Consider the following 23,281-nt stretch of genomic DNA (forward strand, 5'->3'; position numbering starts at 1 on the left):
CACGTGCGCTGAATACAACCGGTGTAGACCTTAGAGTGAAATGCTTACTCACAGGCCCTAACTAATAGTGCAATTTAAGTAAAAAATAAGTATTAGGTGAAAATTAGATAAGTAAGGAAATAAAAAACAACAGTAAAAAGACAGTGAATAATAACAGTAGTGAGGCTATATACAGTAGGGAGGCTATATACAGTAGCGAGGCTATATACAGTAGGGAGGCTATATACAGTAGGGAGGCTATATACAGTAGCGAGGCTATATACATTAGCGAGGCTATATACAGGCACCAGTTAGTCGGGCTGATTGAGGTACTATGTACATGTAGGTACGGTTGAAGTGACTATGCATATATAATATACAGAAGGTAGCAGTTAGCGTAAAAGAGGGGGTGGTGGGTGGCGGGACACAATGCAGATAGTTCTCGTAGCCAATGTGCGGGGGCACCGGTTAGTCGGGCTAATTGAGGTAGTATGTACATGAATGTATAGTTAAAGTGACTATGCATATATGATAAATAGAGAGTAGCACAGTGTAAAAGAGGGTTTGGGGGGTACCATTTCATTACCTGTTCAGAAGTCTTATGGCTTGGGGGTAAAAGCTGTTGAGAAGCCTTTTGGTTCATGGATTACAATTCTGAGCAACAAACACAGTCAGCAGCACTGGAAACATTGAAAAGCACTTTGTTCCACCAAATCACACTAGCATCCTTAACCACGAGCATCTCAGCGAGGGGAAGCTGTGAGACAAGCAAGTTTTAAAAAGAGCAGCATGATATCATGAGCAATACAAGTCTGAGTTAATCGTGTTTACTTTTTCCACTCTCCTCACCCTTTCCACTCATGCTATCATCAGATGCCGTCCCATTCCCTGAGCTGTGTGTTTACATAGTTAACATTTTATTACCGCAGCCAAAGCAGCAAACTGCAGCTCTAACTTTGTGTTAACTTTGTGTTATGCCCATGCTCAGTGTTGTAGTAGTGAACTACATGTAGTTCAACTAGGCATTTAACTCTGTTTTGCAGTAGCTTGGTGGTAGTTGAACTCAATTCAGATCTTGGTAGTGTTTTCAGTAGGTCATAACTTTTTTGCCTTGAGGCTAGCTACTGGAACTACATTACTTTTTCAGCTGAAAGATAACATTTGTGAAGTAGGCAATTTCCTTTATATTTTGGGATCAGGCCTGTCTAATTCTCACTTGAAACACAGTTTGTGTGTTTAATAGGCCAAATGAAACATTCTGTTAACTTCTGACCCCAGATTCATCTGTTCTTGCAATTTGTAGTCTGATATTTCAGATTTCGATATGATTATTTATCACAAAGTACTTTGGATGTAATTAACCTCTTGTTCAAAGTAACTTTAGTTCAGTAAACTATATTTTTCTTAGGGGTAGCTTTAATGTAGCTTATCTTCTTCCAGTGTGAAGTAATTGGTAGCTTGGTAAACTATATTTCCCGAGTAGCTTCCTCAACACTGCACATGCTCAGTTGTTTTAGGAATTTAAAGGTTACATACTTGTCCCAATATTTCACTGAAGGTGCAGGCAGCTCAACACGACTGTTTAATGACAAAGTTGGCCTGGATCCAACCACTTTGCCAAGGAGGAGGCCTGAGAGATCAAGTGTGTAGTGGTTGTCGAGGTACTGCACTCACACCCAGACCGCAGTTGTAATTCGAATCACAGCAGGGCTCGACACTGCTGCCCTGACACTGTGTTCTACTCCACTCTGATCTCCATCTTACTCTGTGACTGAATGTTCACCAATGGATAGCATGCTAATTGGGGTGTATGGGTCAGTGTACGTTTGCCGATAAGCATGCACACACAGGCTCCATAATGAGTGAGCATGCTCTGCACCTTTAGTCTGCTGTTCTGACAGGTGAGGGGAGGACTGTGAAGTGTCTGTAGGGAGTCAGGTGTGATGAGGTGCCTGGGTCATGTTTAATAGGTCACGGCACACCACAGATAAACCTTTCCTAATGGGAAGCATACATCTGTGCTCTTAATGAACTAGTTCAGCTAGTTCCTCCACGTTTAAAAATGTTTTGTCTCCTACTGACACTGTTCCACACAGAGCACTGAGTTGATTCTCAGCATAGACACACACACTGTTGTTAAAAATGTTTTGTCTCCTACTGACACTGTTCCACACAGAGCACTGAGTTGATTCTCAGCATAGACACACACACACTGTTGTTTTTTAAAATTGAATATCCGAAACATACCATATACTTGCAGTGAAGCCGCTCAACAACTACATCATACCAGTCATCCAACAGAAGCATCCGGGGTCAATGCCCTGCTCTAGGGCACGTTGATAGATCCCCCACTAGGCCAAAAAACGTTATCCCGAACCCTCCAAGACGTCTGTTGTTAACATGGAAACAGAAATGTCTTCCTGGCGTTTATCTGAAATACTCATGCTCGAGGAGCCTTACATAGCAGAGAATAATAAACCAATTGAGTGATGTGTGTGTTTTTCTATAATCGTGTGGGTGTTGGCATGTGGATTTTGGGATAATAGCCGCCGGAAGTTATGTTCTTGACATAGATATATCCTCAATTCCTTATCTGTTTACACATCTATGGTAATCAAGGCTGTCAAACGAGAGAAGGGAGGCGAATGGAGAACAGAGGTTAATGGAAGGGGGTGACGGTAGGGAGGAAAAAGATTATGAACGAGGGGCAGCAAAGAGTGAGAGAGAGATGACATCAAGAGGCATATAAAGTCCACTGTTATCAGTCCAAAATGTTTGTTTTTTTTTCAACTGTGAAATATTAGTGGAAAACCTTGACACCTGAACCATATAGCTGACCTCATGTACTGTGAATGTGATTGACCAGGAATAAGGATGACTGCACGGAGAGTTCATAAGAGTTCAATCACCCTGAAGTCCTATGAACCCTACTTGCTCTTTCATCTCTGGCCCTGAGCAACACATGCTGCCAGATATACACAGCAGCTGGATTGATCATCGTGGACTATTAGAAATATCAGTGTTGCTTGGGATGATACACACTGCCATCTATTGGCTGACAGATACACTACAACTGGCCATACAGCATTAGAGGAAGGACAGGGAACTGAAGTACTGTGGCACATCACATATATATTGACATTTGCATGTGTGCATCATGTCCTATGAATCAGGAGATGAGGTTCATTTTCAAACCTTGGAAATTCTCTTAATGTAATCGAAATGTCTGTTTCAGTGTAAACTTGGGTTTTTATGTGTTCAAATGCACTGAGGATATTGAACAGGTTCTAGATCCCTAACCCAAGATATGTGTGGAGTCGGGTTGTGTGTGTGCAGGGATATCTGTGAGTAACCCTAGCTGCCGCCTGCACCAGTTAAGGGTAGCTGGATATAGCCCCTATAGCCAGCTGGCCTACTATTTAAAACAGTCAGCCCTGGGGGGGGGGGGGGGAGCCCAGGCCCAGAGAGAAGGAGTTCATTTGAGACTTGTTTACCGCACCCTTCCTCCTGAGTAAGACCTCGATGAAGAGGTGTGAAGACAGCAGCAGTAGCTGTTTGAATGTGGACTCCATCTTGTTTCAAACACAGTAGGCCCACCAGATATTGAGACGCCAGGGCCCAGTTTCCAAAAAGCATATTAAGTTCATCGTTAGAACCTTTGTAGTAGCATGGTTAGATTTCCAAGCTGTTCCCCAAAAGCCTTGTTACTAAAGTTGCACCTCTTTATTTACCTACAGCCTCATACCACTCTGAACTTGTAGGTGCGTCGTTAGAGGCTTTTGTTGCCCTTCTGCTTCACTTTATACACAGATCTCCGCTAAACATAGAAACAAGATGTTTATCTGTCTCTGTGACCGCAGATAACATCGGAACAAAGTTGACTACAAACACAAAGTTGCCAGTGTTTTTGTAATTGTTACAAACAAGTGAAGGATAAAACAATACTTCAAAAGAACACTGAGATGCATACAGTAAAGGCTCTAGGGCTATATATTGAAATCGTATTGAGTTTTATTTACAGTAGCTAATTGTAGGCTACTTTCTGTCATTTTTGACTCGATATATTTTGATGTGTAACAATGTGCGCAATTATATGCCTAAACTGATTTAGTGCATTTTTATCGGGTTAGCATTAGAATAAGCCGCCTCATTATTTGCAGCCATAATGTGGTAATATATCTCTCAAGCAGCTGATCCGTCATCAGTATTTAGAAATAATTTGAATGTTAAGGTAAGATTTGAATGGAGAAAGCTAATCTGAGAGCAGCGCTGCCTTTCTTTCAATCCTATCAGTATTGCCACATGCTCTAACGACCCACTTAGCGAATGTTCTCTCTCTGTGGTGTTTTGGGAAACTCATGTTAGATCTTCTGCCGTTGTAGGGATTCATCGTTAAAATACTCATTAGTTCCATCGCTATCGGGAAACCAGGCCCAGGCCAGTATCAGATACCCTAGCGGTACCCTGATTACACGCAGTTAATGATGACAATTATCAGTGTCTGTTGCCTCTGGCTCTGAAGATCATAATTTCTCCTCAGCGATGTCCTAGCACTTCCATTTAAAGCCCCCCCCAAGACTGCTTCTAGGAGATATGATGGAACTGCCAGAGGTCAACTCTGTATACAGTTTCCTTCTCTCAGAAGTCATAAGGCTTCAGTACTTTATAAGCATGTACAGTAGGATTGTCAAGTAGCCTCACAGAATAGTTTTTTTCTCTAGCTATTTCGTGTTTTCTTTGGGGCTTATCAGCAAGGAATTGGTTGGATTGTTTGGCAATAGCGAGAATTGGTTTGCATTTAGTACTGTGCTATGGGATGATGTTGACCCTAGATTCTTAACTTACAGTTAATTTTACCTTGACCTTGCATAGTTCTGAGCATAACCATCACTGATCTAGTAGTCAGAGGATGCCCACAGGGAGCTCTATTTCAGTCTGATAAACATGGATTATTACCACTATCACTGAAACAGCAGAATGCAACTTTAGGTATTTTGGATATGCTTAGAGCCCCTGTGAGTTATTAGCTTTTCCTATCATCAGTATTTATGGCTGACACACACACACACACATGAAAGCAGGACTATCCCTGCAAGCATATGGTTGGTGCCTTATCTGCAGCAAGGGGGATCAGAGTCTTGATTCATTTTCCCCTTCCTTGTCAAAGTGAGCTTTGCCTGAGGATTGTGCATCCTGATTCCAGCATCTCTCTCTCTCTCACACACACACACACACACACACACACACACACACACACACACAGTTTGTTGGCATCTGTAAATACTCTCTTATGTTCACCTTTATTGTGGCCGGCTCTATGAAGCTAGGCCATTACACAAATCTGTTCTAAAACACAAAGTGAATACCAATAATAATCAACAAGAGCTTCCCTGGGGATTTTCTCTACCTCACATAGTTCTTTGACCCCCAGGCTAGTTCTCAACTTTATTTTAGCTCACCTTATCCACCATTTAAGTGAATACAAATGGTAACTTTGGCAGTACACATAGCTGTAGGCTGCATTTCTGTTTTTAAATGTCTGTTTTGACAGTTTTTGTACTTCATCTTTAGAAAATGATTTTAGGGCTTTGATTAGCATTGATGTTTTAATGAGATGTGGCAGACCACAACGTGTTTCACATTTTAAAGTTCTCACTCTCTTTCACTGCCTTCTTGTATTAGCAAATGTTTTGCTTACAAAAGTCAAACGGTGAAGACTGAAACCGTCAAAGACCCAGTCTTGGCTTTGGGACAACACGTGTTTATGTTTGGGGATCTGTGTGGTGGCAGCTTCTTCCCTGGGGCCATTATGGTGTCTGCCTACATCAGGGGTACTGTGTGGGGCCATTATGCTGTCTGCCTAAATCAGGGGTACTGTGTGGGCCATTATGCTGTCTGCCTACATCAGGGGTACTGTGTGGGGCCATTATGCTGTCTGCCTACCTCAGGGTACTGTGTGGGGCCATTATACTGTCTGCCTACATTAGGAGTACTCAAGTACTATTTGAGAAGTTGCGGCCCCACAAATCTCCTAGGGGGCAAAGGTCCGGATGGATATTGTCATTTATCGGCGTTGTAACAAACCCCCACCTTGCAACCCATGTGGAAAATCTTGCAGTTTGAAAGCTAATTTCCCACAATTCTACACATTTTGCATGGGGCAGAGCATTTTATTCTGTTGCTTTTTAAAGCAAATGTTCTGCAATTCTACAAATGTTTCCATGTCTTATGTGTGTTTATATGATACAAGGGGTCAATGCCTGACCTACTTCTAAAAAATAAACTCAGCAAACTCACCTGTCTTGAAAAGATAATTCGTATAAATCCAAATAACTTCTCAGATCTTCATTGTAAAGGGTTTAAACACTGTTTCCCATGCTTGTTCAATGAACCATAAACAATTAATGAACATGCACCTGTGGAACGGTCATAAGACACTAACAGCTTACAGACGGTAGGCAATTAAGGTCACAGTTATGAACACTTAGGACACTAAAGAGGCCTTTCTACTGACTCTGAAAAACACCAAAAGAAAGATGCCCAGGGTCCCTGCTCATCTGCGTGAATGTGCCTTAGGCATGCTGCAAGGAGGCATGAGGACTGCAGATGTGGCCAGGGCAATAAATGTGTAACAACACCTGCGCAGGATCGGTACATCCGAACATCACACCTGCGAGACAGGTACAGGATGGCAACAACAACTGCCCGAGTTACACCAGGAACGCACAATCCCTCCATCAGTGCTCAGACTGTCCGCAATAGGCTGAGAGAGGCTGGATTGAGGGCTTGTAGGCCTGTTGTAAGGCAGGTCCTCACCAGACATCACCGGCAACAACGTTGCCTATGGGCACAGCCCACCGTCGCTGGACCAGACAGGACTGGCAAAAGGTGCTCTTCACTGACGAGTTGCGGTTTTGTCTCACCAGGGGTGATAGTCGGATTTGCGTTTATTGTCGAAGGAATGAGCGTTACACTGAGGCCTGTAGTCTGGAGCGGGATCGACGTGGAGGGTCCGTCATGGTCTGGGGCGGTGTGTCAGATCATCATCGGACTGAGCTTGTTGTCATTGCAGGCAATCTCAACACTGTGCATTACAGGGAAGACATCCTCCACCCTTCCTGCAGGCTCATCCTGGCATGACCCTTCAGCATGACAATGCCACCAGCCATACTGCTCGTTCTGTGTGTGATTTCCTGCAAGACAGGAATGTCAGTGTTCTGCTATGGCCAGTGAAGAGCCCGGATCTCAATCCCATTGAGCCCGTCTGGGACCTGTTGGATCGGAGGGTGAGGTCTAGGGCCATTTACCACAGAAATACCCGGGAACTTGCAGGTGCCTTGGTGGAAGAGTGGGGTCACATCTCACAGCAAGAACTGGCAAATCTGGTGCAGTCCATGAGGAGGAGATGCACTGCTGTACTTAATGCAGCTGGTGGCCACACCAGATACTGACTGTTACTTTTGATTTTGACCCCCCCCCCCTTTGTTCAGGGACACATTATTAAATTTTTGTTAGTCACATGTCTATGGAATTGGTTCAGTTTATGTCTCAGTTGTGGAATCTTGTTATGTTCATACAAATATTTACACATGTTAAGTTTGCTGAAAGTAAACGCAGTTGACAGTGAGAGAACCTTTTCTTTTTTTTGCTGAGTTTATATTTATTTTGTAGTCTGGACCACGGCCTGTATTGACCCCGTTCTGGGACCGGATCCAGACCGCAGTCCACCAGTTGAGTATGGGGCGTCTAGATCGTGCACAAAGCTCACAGGTGTGCTCTCTTATGTTGTCACTAATGAGCAGAGGTCCCAGGTGCCAAAGGGGAAGTATTTGATTGTGGTTAGGAGGAAAAGGTTTAGCTGAAGTGTGTCGGTGTCTGTCAATGGCAGAGTGAGTGGGTGCAGCAACAGCTGTGACAGTGCTTGATCAAGGATTCACAGGCATTTGACACACACTCACAGACCCACACACTCACCTCACTCACTCGTCTTGCTGCAGTAGATACTGGCTCTTGAAACTCATAGCAGCTGTACATTTCCACTTCAAGCCATCTTTTTCATTTGTTTTTGGGGTTTTTTCAAAAAGATTTGGCCATTTTTCTGAACTATTCGGAACTAAAAAACGAGAAAGAGGAGAGGTCAGCGAGAACACAGTTGGAAAACTTCAATCTTCTCATGATTTTTGTCACTCGCACAAGGACCATTTCTATTCTAATGCTCTTATTTTTGTCCATCGGACGATATCCTGCATTAATATATTTAGCAGAATGTCTGTGACTTTTCCAAAAGATATCACAAACGTGATAATCCATATTGACTGGACTGTATTGGACTGAGCTAAACAGAGAATTCTATTTTTGTTACATTTGAATGTTTTTGGACACTATTTTAATGTATTTATTTGATGGGACCACCGTCTTTCAGTAATCATTATTTATTGTTTTGAACCTGATCACCATGCTGGACACCAACCCGACCCTTCACACAGACCCCACCTCTTTTGGGCCCCCTCCAATCAGCAACAGCATGGATAAGCAACGCATACGATTGGAGTTAGAACGCCGGGCTTGTCAGAGCCTGAGGGAAGGTGGGATTCATATTACGCACACATACACACAAACTCTTTATAATATGAGATGTGGAAGATATGGTTTCATTGATATCGTTGTTTGGTTATATTTTTTTTTCAACAGATCTTTTTGATATAGCATCATTATGGAGAATTATTATCCTTACTCTTACTTTCTTGGCTTTTGTTTCATAGCTCCCCATAAAACACACCCAGCTATACAGTTGAGTTTTTCTCAGTGAATCGTGTGTATTGAGTTATGCTGCTCAGGCCGGCTGAGTGGGTGTCTGGTGTCTTCTGGGCTGCTGGTCAGATACTAAGTGGACCTTCTGGCCCCGGTACAGATGGGGCAGCGCCAGGACTCTGTGCCCAGTGGACAATGCTCAGGCACCTGTGGGTGCTGCCATGGCCGTGACACCAACTGAGTTGGAGCAAAAAGAGCCTGAACAGACTTAGTCGTGACACACTGAGAATCTCTCACTGACTTTTAGAGAAACATAAATGTGCTGTGAGGCAGATACGCTGGCCCACTGAGTTAAGGTGAGGAATACTGAAACTGATGAAGATACTGTGGTGTTTAGTGTTACAAACAGAGACAGATTTAGATACTAAGACACAGATGGACACTGAGGCAAAACAGGGACAGGCTTGAGACACTGAGATGGACTTGGAACCATTGAGACAGACTGTGATTTACCGAGAAGTTATTTGCACCGAGACGTGCAGTCTTCCAGAGACACTGTACGATGAGGTAACCCACAGGCACCTGCCTTGGCAGCCGGTTTGACTTCAGAGTTTCAGAGGTGGACAGCATACCTTGACCCTGATTGAGGAGGGTGTCTGTTCACATCACTTCATGCAGCCAGGCCGAGCCCAGGCCTTAGATTTCTGCTTCGGAGCAGTTTGAGTGTCGGGTGATTTTACAGTAATATTCCCTGTAACTCAACAGGCTGGGCCGGGCAGAGAGATCGAGTTCCCAGACATTACAGAGTGGTTCACAAATAGAAACCAGCAGGGAGAGGATGGGTTTCATCTCAGGGTTTGGATGGAGGGAATGGAAGGTTTTGAAAATATTTTCAAAGAAGTAAACGATTGAATAGGCAATGTAGAAAAAGTGCACAGGAAGCTTTGCAGTGACGCACAGAGAAAGGTGACAATACATAAATTGAGCACAAAGGGAGATATGGAGAGGGGCAGGTGTTAGGAAAATGTCATGTTCTCGTTTACATCACATTGAGGTACTGAGAACGGTAATGAATTCAAATTGTGGCATTTCAGAGTGAGCATTTGCCTAGAAAATATTCTGTATAAGCAGCTGGCATCATCCCCCTGTCAGTCCTTGGCACAACTAGCAAATCATCTGTCGCTGGAGGAATGTCTGTGTTTGTGCGTGCCCCCCCCCCCCCCCCGTAAGCCCATTTAATCTTGTCTCCTGTCGAGGGGACTATTGGGAGTCCTACGTCAAGCGGCCATATAAGAAAAAAGAGGATGATTTGGCCAAGGCTGCGACAGCCAGGACTGTCAGAAATGTTGACGCTGGTCAGAGATTTGATAAACGCAGAGGCTGAGCTCAGAGAGAGATGGAAACCATGAGAAAGAAGTCCCACATCGCCCACACTGATCTCCCTCTGACCTATTAGTCAGTATGCTTCCCTGTGGTTCACATGTAGGCAGCAGACCAGCTACAAACACAACTACCTAAGGAGGTGCACACAAGCATCACTTTGTGTACAGTCTAATGGACTGGTCCGACAAACATACTCTCACACATGAACACCAGGCCACATACTGTATGGATATGTAGTACACTGTAACAGCTTAACTTCCCCTTGCATGTACAGTATCACATCTCTAATTGCATGAAAACTGCTTATGCGCATACTGAGATGTAGGTTTACTTTACCTCACATCTGACAGGAATCACTTACATGAGTCCACTCAGCTCGCTGTGGCTGAAGTGTAAACACGGGATAGCAATGATGATGTGATGCAGAGAACATGGTCTCCATCACTAGCTTTCTGTGTTCCTTCTATTGGTCTAGCTGAGATTAGGCAGCTGTTAGCAAGACACATTTATTCATGTCATACACATTTAGTCAGTACAGAAGTGTTACCATTTATCTGTACACATACTCCTCTCAATATAACACCTCATTCTATTTTGAATTGTGAGTGGTGAATGTGGGCCTTCCTGTTTTTACAAGAAGCCCTCTGCATTAGCATTGTTCAAGCCATGCGGAAGTGTCGTCCTCTCTATCTCTCTCTGTGTGGTAGAAGTTGTCAAAACGCGACAACCCGGCTGCTGTGTGAATGTAGAAACAGGAAGCGCATGTGTGTGTTTGTGTGACAGGGACCGTCTGCCCGCTATTTCTCCTCCCTGCCTCTGATGATAACCTCTGTATCGGCTGTCAGACGACTCTGTGGGAGGGGGAGAGGAGAGAGCGAGGGCCAGAAGAGCAGTGAGTAGGGTACTCTTCAACTCTTGGCTTCAACCTCCCAGAAAGATGCACTATATTAATTTACAACACGGCTGTAACCGGCCTTGTATTTCCTCCCAAGGAGAAGAGCACGGAACGGAAACTGACTGTAGGGCGTTTGAGTTTTCACTATTGGTTGTTGCCCTTGCTGGTTCTGTCTGTAGTGTACTCACCTGACCTCTTGCTGTGTCCCTCTTATGCAGTGCTCCAGCTCAAACTCCAGCAGAGACGGACCCGTGAGGAACTGGTCAGCCAGGGGATCATGCCACGTAAGTAACGCTCTCTCCCGTCTGTCAAACTGCCTCATCCCCAAACCAATCTCCCCCTCCTCTAGCTGCTACCTCACTTCATTAGCTTGCTTTTCAAAGTGAATGGATAGCTTGTTGACCTATCCTCACGCCCATAAGAATCAGTACAGCTACTCCTATTGTAGTCACCTCACTTGTTTCATAACAGGCACTTAATATACAACCGTATAGTATCTTACATGGCTTTACGAATCTCAATGCTTTGCTTTGTGTTCTAAGGTTCTAGAGATCCTGATGATTATGCATGTGGTTAAATCGGCGGCGTCTTTTTTTCTGAGAAATGCCGTTGTCAGTCTTCAAAGCAAAGTGGATCGAGCTCCTTCCTCTGCTTCTGACTTTTGAATGCTAAACTCATTCAGTGTGTACTGGGGGCCTGTTTGTTTAATTCATTGCCCCATTTAATTTGGAGCTGTTACACTTGTTCTATTCATTGCACAGTCAATGAATGTTTACATTACTAAGATAGACTTCCTCTCTGTTTCACACGAGTTAGTTCCAGGAACCTTTTTTACCTTTACGAACCCATTTACGTCCTCTAACTATATTTAGGACAATATAGGAATGCGCCACAGAACACATTTTGTTTGGTATAAATGCATGAAATTTGGTATCAACATAGTAAATACAGGTGACCTGATCTTAGCCCAAATATGGCAAATATATGATTCAACTCATTGTTTGTGAACTACGGCTGTTTCTGTATTGTACTATATTTAGTCTTTGGACACATGGGGTTACTGTTTTTTTACACAATTCATGAATAAAGTCATGTAAATATGTTCAAATTATCAGATCTTAATAGTTGTATAGATTTCCTGGACCTTATATTAGGGATGCTCTATATATCGGTGAACATATCGTAATCGGCCGATATTAGTTAAAAATGCCCGTATCGGCCTATGTCTAGTTTAAGCTGCGTCAATGTGTGTGTGTTAACTATTTAACTCTACTAGAATGCTTAAAAGGCCGCTAAAATTTGTAAAAGCAGTTATCGGTATCGTTTTGGGGTTTTTTGCAAGGAAAATATTGGATATCGGTATCGGCCAAAAAATAAACATCCTCTCACTGTCAACTGAGTTTATTTTCAGCAAACTTAACATGTAAATATTTGTATGAACATAATATTCAACAACTGAGACATAAATTGAAAGAGTTCCACAGACATATGACTAACAGAAATGGAATAATGTGTCCCTGAACAAAGGGGGGGGGGGTCAAAATCAAAAGTATCATTCGGTATCTGATGTGGCCACCAGCTGCATTATGTACTGCAGTGCATCTCCTCCTCATGGACTGCACCAGGTTTGCCAGTTCTTGCTGTGAGATGTTACCCCGCTCTTCCACCAAGGCACCTGCCAGTTCCCGGACATTTCTGGGGGGAATGGCCCTAGCCCTCATCCTCGGATCCAACAGGTCCCAGATGTGCTCAATGGGATTGAGATCCAAGCTCTTCGCTGGCCATGGCAGAACACTGACATTCCTGTCTTGCAGGAAATCACGCACAGAATGAGCAGTATGGCTGGTGGGATTGTCATGCTGGAGGGTCATGTCAGGTTTAGCCTGCAGGAAGGGTACCACATGAGGGAGGAGGATATCTTCCCTGTAACGCACAACGTTGAGATTGCCTGCAATGACAACAAGCTCAGTCTGATGATGCTATGACACACCGCCCCAGGCCATAAAGGACCCTCCACCTCGATCCCGCTCCAGAGTACAGGCCTCAGTGTAACGCTCATTCCTTCGAAGATAAGCGCGAATCCGACCATCACCCCATGTGAGACAAAACCGCGACTCATCAGAGAAGAGCACTTTTTTGGCAGTCCTGTCTGGTCCAGCGACGGTGGGTTTGTGCCCATAGGTGACGTTGTTACCGGTGATGTCTGGTGAGGACCTGCCTTACAACAGGCCTACAAGCCCTCAGTTCAGCCTCTCTCAGCCTATTGCGGACAGTCTGAGCGCTGATGGATTGTGCGTTCCTGGTGTAACTCGGGTAGTTGTTGTTGCCATCCTGTACCTGTCCCACAGGTGTGATGTTCGGATGTACAGATCCTGTGCAGGTGTTGTTAAACGTGGTCTGCCACTGTGAGGACAATCAGCTGTCTATCCCGTCTCCCTGTAGCGCTGTTTTAGGCATCTCAAAGTACGGACATTGCAATTTATTGCCCTGGCCACATCTGCAGTCATCATGCATCCTTGCAGCATGCCTAAGGCACCTTCATGCAGATGAGCAGGGACACTGGGAATCTTTCTTTTGGTGTTTTTGAGTCTGTAGAAAGGCCTCTTTAGTGTCCTACATTTTCATAACTGTGACCTTAATTGCCTACAGTTGAAGTCAGAAGTTTACATACACCTTAGCCAAATACATTTAAACGTACTTTTTCACAATTCCTGACATTTAATCCGAGTAAAAATTCCCTGTCTTAGGTCAGTTAGGATCACCACTTTATTTTAAGAATGTCAAATGTCAGAATAATAGTAGAGAGAATTATTTATTTCAGCTTTTATTTCCTTCATCACATTCCCAGTGGGTCAGAAGTTTACATACAATCAATTAGTATTTGGTAGCATTGCCTTTTAAAATGGTTTAACTTCTTATGGTTGCCATCCCGATAACGGGATAATTGTCATCAACAACCGCTGAATTGCGTAGCGCCACATTCAAATAATATTACTAAAAATAATTATATTCATGAAATCACAAGTGCAATATAGCAAAACACAGCTTAGCCTTTTGTTAATCCACCTGTCGTGTCAGATTTTGAAAATATGCTTTACAGCGAAAGCAATCCAAGCGTTTGTGTAAGTTTATCGATCGCTCGACCAAACATTGTATACCTAGCATCAAGTAGCTTGGTCACAAAAATCAGAAAAGCAATCAAATTAATCGTTTACCTTTGATGATCTTTGGATGTTTTCACTCACGAGACTCCCAGTTACACAATAAATGTTCCTTTTGTTCCATAAAGATTATTTTTATATCCAAAATACCTCTGTTTGTTTGGCGCATTATGTTCAGAAATCCACAGGAAAGAGCGGTCACGACAACTCAGACAAATTCCAAATAGTATCCGTAATGTCCACAGAAACATGTCAAACTTTTTTTTTATAATCAACCCTCAGGTTGTTTTTAAAATATGTTATCGATAATATATCAACTGCAACTGTCTTTTTCAGTTGGAGAGGGAAAGGCAATGGCTGCCCAAACTCTGTTTCGCATACAAAACACTGCTGGCACCCAGCCATAAAATTACGCAATGTTATGTTTCTCGCTCATTTTTCAAAATAAAAGCCTGAAACTATGTCTAAAGACTGTTGACACCTTGAGGAAGCAATAGGAAAAGGAATCTGGTTGATATCCCTTTAAATGGAGCAAAGGCAGGCTATGGAACATGGAGTTTTCAAAATAGAAGCCACTTCCTGGTTTGATTTTCCTCAGGGTTTCGCCTGCAATATCAGTTCTATTATACTCACATACAATATTTTGACAGTTTTGAAAACTTTAGAGTTTTTTCTATCCAATACTACTAATAATATGCATATATTAGCAACTGAGACTGAGGAGCAGGCCGTTTAGTTTGGGCAACTTATTCATCCAAGCTACTCAATACTGCCCCCCTGCCATATGAGGTTAACTTGGGTCAAATGTTTTGGGTGGATTTCCACGAGCTTCCCACAATAAGTTGGGTGAATTTTGGCCCATTCCTTCTGACAGAGCTTGTGTAAGTGAGTCAGGTTTGTAGGCCTCCTTGCTCGCACAAGCTTTTTCAGTTCTGCCCACAAATGTTCTATGTGATTGAGGTCAGGGCTTTGTGATGGCCACTCCAATACTTTGACTTTGTTGTTCTTAAACCATTTTTGCCACAACTTTGGAAGTATGCTTGGGGTCATTGTCCATTTGGAAGAACCATTTGCGACCAAGCTTTAACTTCCTGACTGATGTCTTGATGTTGCTTCAATATATCCACATCATTTTCCAGCCTCATGATGCCATCTATTTTGTGAAGTGCACCAGTCCCTCCTGCCGCAAAGCACCCCCACAACATGATGCTGCCACCCCCGTCCTTCACGGTTGGGATGGTGTTTTTCGGCTTGCAAGCCTCCCCCTTTTTCCTCCAACATAACGATGGTCATTATGGCCAAACAGTGCTATTTTTGTTTCATCAGAACAGAAGACATTTCTCCAAAAAGTACGATCTTTGTCCCCATGTGCAGTTGCAAACCATAGTTTGGCTTTTTTATGACTGTTTTGGAGCAGTAGCTTCTTTGCTGAGCGGACTTTCAGGTTATGTCGATATAGAACTCGTTTTACTGTGGATATAGATACTTTTGTAACCGTTTCTTCCAGCATCTTCACAAGGTTCTTTGCTGCTGTTCTGGGATTTTTTTCTTAGGTCTTGGCTGATTTCTTTTGATTTTCCCACGATGTCAAGCGAAGAGGCACTGAGTTTGAAGGTAGGCCTTGAAATACATCTACTGGTACACCTCCAATTGACTCAAATGATGTCAATTTGCCTATCAGAAACTTCTAAAGCAGGGGTGTCAAAGTCAAATGGACGGAGGGCCAAATAAAAAAATCAGCTACAAGACGAGGGCCGGACTGTTCGAATGTTCATTGAAAAATTTTTAAATGACGCATATAGTCTAGTGAACCTAATTGAACCTACTGAAAACCTAACAAATATATTACAATATGATCAGATAAATAAAGCAATATTTTCTTATGGCTCTGTCAGTAATCTTTAATTTTCAACAGACACAAAAGACAAATTTCCTTTATATAAATATCCCCATAACATGAACATTAAATGAAAGAAACCGGTATTCAAGGCACCATCAGTAGACTATATTTTCTATTTTAGCAAAAGTGGGCTAAATTTACTTCAAAGAAAAAACAATAATAGCAATTTTCTATCATCCACTCAACTGAAATATTTTTAAAATATAATTGGATTGAAATACAAAAAAATAAAGTGCAAAAATCTATTAATCAAAAACAACACTTTGTTTAAGGAGAAGTAACATGCAGTGAAAACAAATATTAAATTTTAACTTTTAAACTTGAACTGAGTAAAAACTCTAAATATGTGATTGCACAGTAATGTTCACTTGTTTGAGGTTGAGGGTGATACTTGGTGGTGTCCCATCTTTTCCACAAGTTCATCAATGTTCGGGGTAAGGCTCTGAGCTGAAGAAATCCTCAGAATTGAGTGGAGGTGTTCAGCAGTAAGTCGACTTCTGTGTGATGTTTTGTTCAGGTTCATCAAAGAAAACAGTTGTTCACACAGGTATGTGCTGCCAAACATAGACAACGTTTGAGCAGCCTGGATGCGCAGCTGGGGCATTGTGCCGGGGAGGAAACGGGCGAACTCCGCAGCACCCACTGCCGCATATTTTGCCCTCAGTGCATCATTGCATTGGAGGTCAATCAACTCCATTTGGAGGTTTGGTGGTGAGCTTTCCACGTCAACAGCAAATGGGTTACCGAGCAGTTCCAACCTGCTTTTTTGTGCTTCAAAGTCAGCAAATCGGCGTCGAAAGTCAGCGGCAAGCATACCTATTTTATCAGCCAACTGTGTGCTCGGGAACGCACTGGTAGAGAGCTTCTCTTTCATGGTCTGGCAGCTGGGAAAGTGGCTCAAATTTTCTTTCCGCATCTGCGTCTCCCACAGAGTCAGTTTGGTTTTAAATGCCTTCACTGTACTGTACATATCAGAGATGACACGATCCCGACCCTGCAGCTGCAAGTTTATTGCATTCAGATGACTCGTAATGTCACACAGAAAAGCCATTTCACACAGAAACATTTCGTCTCGGAGTTGTGTTGTGTCTTTCCCTTTGCTGTCCAAGAACAGACAAATCTCCTCACGAAGCTCGAAACATCTTTGAAGCACCTTTCCCTGGCTTAGCCATCGCACCTCTGTGTGATAAGGCAAATCACCATGCTCCGTTTCTAACTCCGTCAGAAATGCCTTGAACTGGCGGTGATTCAAACCTTTGGCTCTGATAAAGTTAACTGTGCGCGTGATGATGCTCATTACATGCTCCATTTTCAAGGCTTTACCGCACAACGCTTCCTGGTGTATGATACAATGATAAGCTGTCAGCTCACCTGTCGCGTTTTCCTCTTGCATCTTTTCCCGTATCTTCGCCACCAGTCCGCTCCTGTGTCCACACATCGCAGGTGCTCCGTCGGTTGTCAAACCCACGAGTTTTTTCCCAAGGCAGCTCCATCTCATTTACACATCTTGACACCTCTTCATACAAATCATGCCCCGTAGTTGTGCCATGCATAGGACGTAAAGCCAAAAACTCCTCTGTCACGCTTAGGTTGGAGTCCACTCCGCGGATGAAAATTGACAACTGGGCAATGTCAGAAATGTCGGTGCTCTCATCCACAGCCAAGGAATATGCAATAAAATCTTTTCCCTTTTTCACAAGCTGCTCTTTTAGATTGATGGACAACTGGTCTACTCTCTCGGCAATGGTGTTTCTGCTCAGACTCACATTTAAAAAGAGTTGCCTTTTTTCTGGGCAAACTTCGTCACAAACTTTAATCATGCAGTTTTTGATGAAATCCCCCTCCGTAAATGGCCGGGCTGATTTAGCGATCTCTTCTGCCAAAATAAAACTGGCCTTGACAGTTGCGTCCGCGTGTGTGTCCGCGTGTTTCGTTTCATAATGTCGTCTCAGATTATACTCTTTCAGTACCGCCACACTTTCTCCACACAGAAGACACACAGGTTTTCCAGCTACCTTCGTGAACATATACTCCGACTCCCACCTTGTTTGAAACCCCCGGTTCTCAGTATCCACCTTCCGTTTTGCCATTTTTGATGGGTATCTGAAAGTTAATTTTACTGTGATGCTGACGACTGCTGTGCCAATAAATATTGAAATGAAGCAGCCTACTGCTCGGTGCGTCACCTTTGCATTGTGGGAAATGTAGTATTGGTGCGTGTAAAAGATCTGCGGGCTGCCTGCGGCTTGCTGCGGGCCGGTTCTAATAATAAATCAAGATCATCCCAGGGGCCGTAAAAAACCTTCTTGCGGGCCGGATGTGGCCCGCGGGCCTTGACTCTGACATATGTGTTCTAAAGCCATGATGTCATTTTCTGGAATTTTCCAAGCTGTTTAAAGACACAGTCGACTTGTATTTAAGTGTATTTAAACTTCTGACCCACTGGAATTGAGATACAGTGAAATAATCGGTCTGTAAACAGTTGTTGGAAAAAACGACTTGTCATGCACAAAGCAGATGTCCTAACTGACTTGCCAAAACTATAGTTTATGTTCAAGAAATTTGTGCAGTGGTTGAAAAACGAGTTTTATTGACTCCAACCTAAGTGTATGTAAACTTCCGAATTCAACTGTATATACAAAAGTATGTGCATCGTTCCTGACAGGTGTATAGAATCGAGCATAAACAGCTATACAAACATTGGCAGTAGAATGGCCTTACTGAAGAGCTCAGTGACCTTCAACGTGGCTCCGTCATAGGATGTCACCTTTCCAACAAGTCAGTTCTTCAAAGTTCTTCCCTGTTTGCCCTAATGCCAACTGTAACGTTTGGTGGAGGAGGAATAATGTTCTTGGGGCTGTTTTTCATGGTTCGGGCTAGGGCCCTTAGTTGCAGTGAAGAGAAATCTTAACGATACAGCATACAATGACATTCTAGATTATTCTGTGCTTCCAACTTTTTGGCAACAGTTTGGGGAAGACCCTTTCCTGTTTCAGCATGACAATGTCCCGGTGCATAAAGCGAGGTCCATAAAGAAATGGTTTGTCGAGATCGGTGTGGAAGAACTTGACTGGCCTGCACAGAGCCCCTGACCTCAACCCCATCAAACACCTTTGGGATGAATTGGAATGGCGACTGTGAGCCATGCCTAATCACCCAACATCAGCCACAAGACCTCACTAATGCTCTTGTGGCTGAATGGAAGCAAGTCCCCGCAGCAATGTTCCAACATCTAGTGGAAAACCTTCCCAGAAGAGTGGAGGCTGTTATCGCAGCAAAGGGGGGACCAACTCCATATTAATGCCCATTATTTTGGAATGAGATGTTTGACGAGCAGATGTGCAAATATACAGTGCATTCGGAAAGTATTCAGGCCCCTTGACTTTTTCCACATTTTGTTACGTTACAGCCTTTTTGTAAAATGGATTAAAACAATTGTTTCCCTCATCAATCTACACAACACCCCAATTTATTCTAAATTAAAATGGAAATATCTCATTTACATAAGTATTCAGACTCTTTACTCAGTACTTAGTTGAAGCACCTTTGGCAGTGATTACAGCCTTGAGTTTTCTTGGGTATGACGCTACACGCTTGGCTCACCTGTATTTGTGGAGTTTCTCCCATTCTTCTTTGCAGAGCCTCTCAAGCTCAGTCAGGTTGGATGGGGAGCGTCACTGTACAGCTATTTTCAGGTCCAAAAAGTGCTGTAATTTCTAAACAGTTTTTATTATTTTTATTTTACCTTTATTTAACTAGGCAAGTCATTTAAGAACAAATTCTTATTTTCAATGACGACCTAGCAAAAATAAGAAAAGATGCTTCACTGTCCCAGTAATTACAGAGGGCACTGTATATACAGTACCAAAAATTAAGATCGGATCATTTGAACAAGACAGTAACCCCATGTGTCCAAAGGCTAAATATAGTACAATATCAAAACCTCATATTGTAGACAAATGCTTTGGCCGGTAAAAAATGTCCATCAGTAAGCTCAGAGAACAAGTGTACCAAAGGAAATGATACATTTCCGTTATGGACATGAATGGGTTCAATCTGATTGGGTTTATGAGTAATAAACCAGTAGCATACATGTTTTTCTTTTGGCATTTCATTCATTGAGGATGCACGATCCTCCTCAGCCAGGGTTTTGAACCGCCAATAGAACGCGTTCTCTCTTCACTTTCAAATCCCTATTTGGCCCAGTAAAGGAAATGCACATGTACTAACGTTACTCTCTATGCATTACAAGTTGATCATATTTACAGTACACTGCCTAGTATTACAGGAACAGAACACTATTATACATTTCTCACATTTTCCGTGTTCTGTAGGGAACCACACAAGGGGTAGATCTTATGGTTTGACACAGACTACCTTAGCGTTTAGACAAGTATTTAACAATGCCTATTCTCCATGCTTTTGGAGTATTAGAGAAGATACCAGTTGTAATCTACTCCTTTTAGTAATGTTGAGACAAAGGGTGCCGTTGAATTTAGTCACACTCTGTTCAGACCGATGTGTGTAGTGGCTGTCAGACTTGGCTAGAGTAGTCATTTGAGTCTTCCATCCCTGGGCACTCTCCATGAACCTTTGCTGGTAACAAGTGAAACGGCACACAGTGTTGTGTGCAGCGGGATTGAATTCAATGTGCGGCCAACACAAAAAAGGCTCGCATTTCATTCTACTACTAACAGCCTTGATACGTTAGAATCTTTCTTTACTGTGCTTTCCGAGTGGTTAAAATGCAACATTGTTAGACAGTCACAGTAGCAGCTTTGTTGGGCTGTATTGCTCAACGTTATTATATCTGCTATTGCTGCTTCTCTGTTATGTTTACTTCTCCTTTCTTAAGTTGATCAGAAGAGAACCAAAGTTCTGCTTGGGGCCAGACTAAGCAACAAGGCCAGGGTCTCATTTAACTTAAGAGGGGGGGGTGTTGGAGAGAGTGCAGAGGGTATGAGGGGATGGCAGAGAACAGTAGAGGAGATGGTGTGAGGAGATGGCAGAGAACAGTAGAGAAGTGGAGAGGGTGTGAGGAGATGGCAGAGAACAGTAGAGGAGAGAAGGGGGTGTGAGGAGATGGCAGAGAACAGTAGAGGAGAGGGTGTGAGGAGATGGCAGAGAACAGTAGAGAAGAGGGTGTGAGGAGATGGCAGAGAACAGGAGAGGAGAGGGTGTGAGGAGATGGCTGAGAATAGTAGAGGATAGGAGAGGGTGTGAGGAGATGGCAGTGAACAGGAGAGGAGAGGGTGTGAGGAGATGGCAGAGAACAGGAGAGGAGAGGGTGTGAGGAGATGGCAGAGAACAGGAGAGGGTGTGAGGAGATGGCAGAGAACATGAGATGGTGTGAGGAGATAGGAGAGGGTGTGAGGAGATGGCCGAGAACAGGAGAGGGTGTGAGGAGATGGCCGAGAATAGGAGAGGGTGTGAGGAGATGGCAGAGAATAGGAGAGGGTGTGAGGAGATGGCAGAGAATAGGAGATGGTGTGAGGAGATGGCAGAGAATAGGAGAGGGTGTGAGGAGATGGCAGAGAACAGGAGAGGGTGTGAGGAGATAGGAGAGGGTGTGAGGAGATGGCCGAGAACAGGAGAGGGTGTGAGGAGATGGCCGAGAATAGGTGAGGGTGTGAGGAGATGGCAGAGAATAGGAGAGGGTGTGAGGAGATGGCAGAGAATAGGAGATGGTGTGAGGAGATGGCAGAGAATAGGAGAGGGTGTGAGGAGATGGCAGAGAACAGGAGAGGAGAGGGTGTGAGGAGATGGCAGAGAACAGGAGAGGAGAGGGTGTGAGGAGATGGCAGAGAACAGTAGAGAAGTGGAGAGGGTGTGAGGAGATGGCAGAGAACAGTAGAGGAGAGAAGGGGGTGTGAGGAGATGGCAGAGAACAGTAGAGGAGAGGGTGTGAGGAGATGGCAGAGAACAGTAGAGAAGAGGGTGTGATGAGATGGCAGAGAACAGGAGAGGAGAGGGTGTGAGGAGATGGCTGAGAATAGTAGAGGATAGGAGAGGGTGTGAGGAGATGGCAGTGAACAGGAGAGGAGAGGGTGTGAGGAGATGGCAGAGAACAGGAGAGGAGAGGGTGTGAGGAGATGGCAGAGAACAGGAGAGGGTGTGAGGAGATGGCAGAGAACATGAGATGGTGTGAGGAGATAGGAGAGGGTGTGAGGAGATGGCCGAGAACAGGAGAGGGTGTGAGGAGATGGCCGAGAATAGGAGAGGGTGTGAGGAGATGGCAGAGAATAGGAGAGGGTGTGAGGAGATGGCAGAGAATAGGAGAGGGTGTGAGGAGATGGCAGAGAATAGGAGATGGTGTGAGGAGATGGCAGAGAATAGGAGAGGGTGTGAGGAGATGGCCGAGAACAGGAGAGGGTGTGAGGAGATGGCCGAGAATAGGTGAGGGTGTGAGGAGATGGCAGAGAATAGGAGAGGGTGTGAGGAGATGGCAGAGAATAGGAGATGGTGTGAGGAGATGGCAGAGAATAGGAGAGGGTGTGAGGAGATGGCAGAGAACAGGAGAGGAGAGGGTGTGAGGAGATGGCAGAGAACAGGAGAGGAGAGGGTGTGAGGAGATGGCAGAGAACAGGAGAGGGTGTGAGGAGATGGCAGAGAACATGAGAGGGTGTGAGGAGATAGGAGAGGGTGTGAGGAGATGGCCGAGAACAGGAGAGGGTGTGAGGAGATGGCCGAAAATAGGAGAGGGTGTGAGGAGATGGCAGTGAACAGGAGAGGAGAGGGTGTGAGGAGATGGCAGAGAACAGGAGAGGAGAGGGTGTGAGGAGATGGCAGAGAACAGGAGAGGGTGTGAGGAGATGGCAGAGAACATGAGAGGGTGTGAGGAGATAGGAGAGGGTGTGAGGAGATGGCCGAGAACAGGAGAGGGTGTGAGGAGATGGCCGAGAATAGGAGAGGGTGTGAGGAGATGGCAGAGAATAGGAGAGGGTGTGAGGAGATGGCAGAGAATAGGAGATGGTGTGAGGAGATGGCAGAGAATAGGAGAGGGTGTGAGGAGATGGCAGAGAACAGGAGAGGGTGTGAGGAGATGGCAGAGAACAGGGGAGGGTGTGAGGAGATGGCAGAGAATATGAGAGGGTGTGAGGAGATGGCAGAGAACAGGAAAGGGTGTGAGGAGATGGCAGAGAATATGAGAGGGTGTGAGGAGATGGCAGAGAACAGGAGAGGGTGTGAGGAGATGGCCGAGAACAGGAGAGG

The 23,281-nt window shown here is 44.2% G+C and overlaps 1 pseudogene; it reads left to right on the forward strand.

Annotated features, from left to right (window-relative positions):
* LOC139421311 (myocardin-related transcription factor A-like) overlaps positions 1-23,281 on the forward strand; it is a 52,283-nt pseudogene that overhangs the window by 11,670 nt on the left and 17,332 nt on the right.

This window comes from Oncorhynchus clarkii, chromosome 12 (genome assembly GCF_045791955.1).
Source record: "Oncorhynchus clarkii lewisi isolate Uvic-CL-2024 chromosome 12, UVic_Ocla_1.0, whole genome shotgun sequence".
Taxonomy (NCBI): Eukaryota; Metazoa; Chordata; class Actinopteri; order Salmoniformes; family Salmonidae; genus Oncorhynchus; species Oncorhynchus clarkii.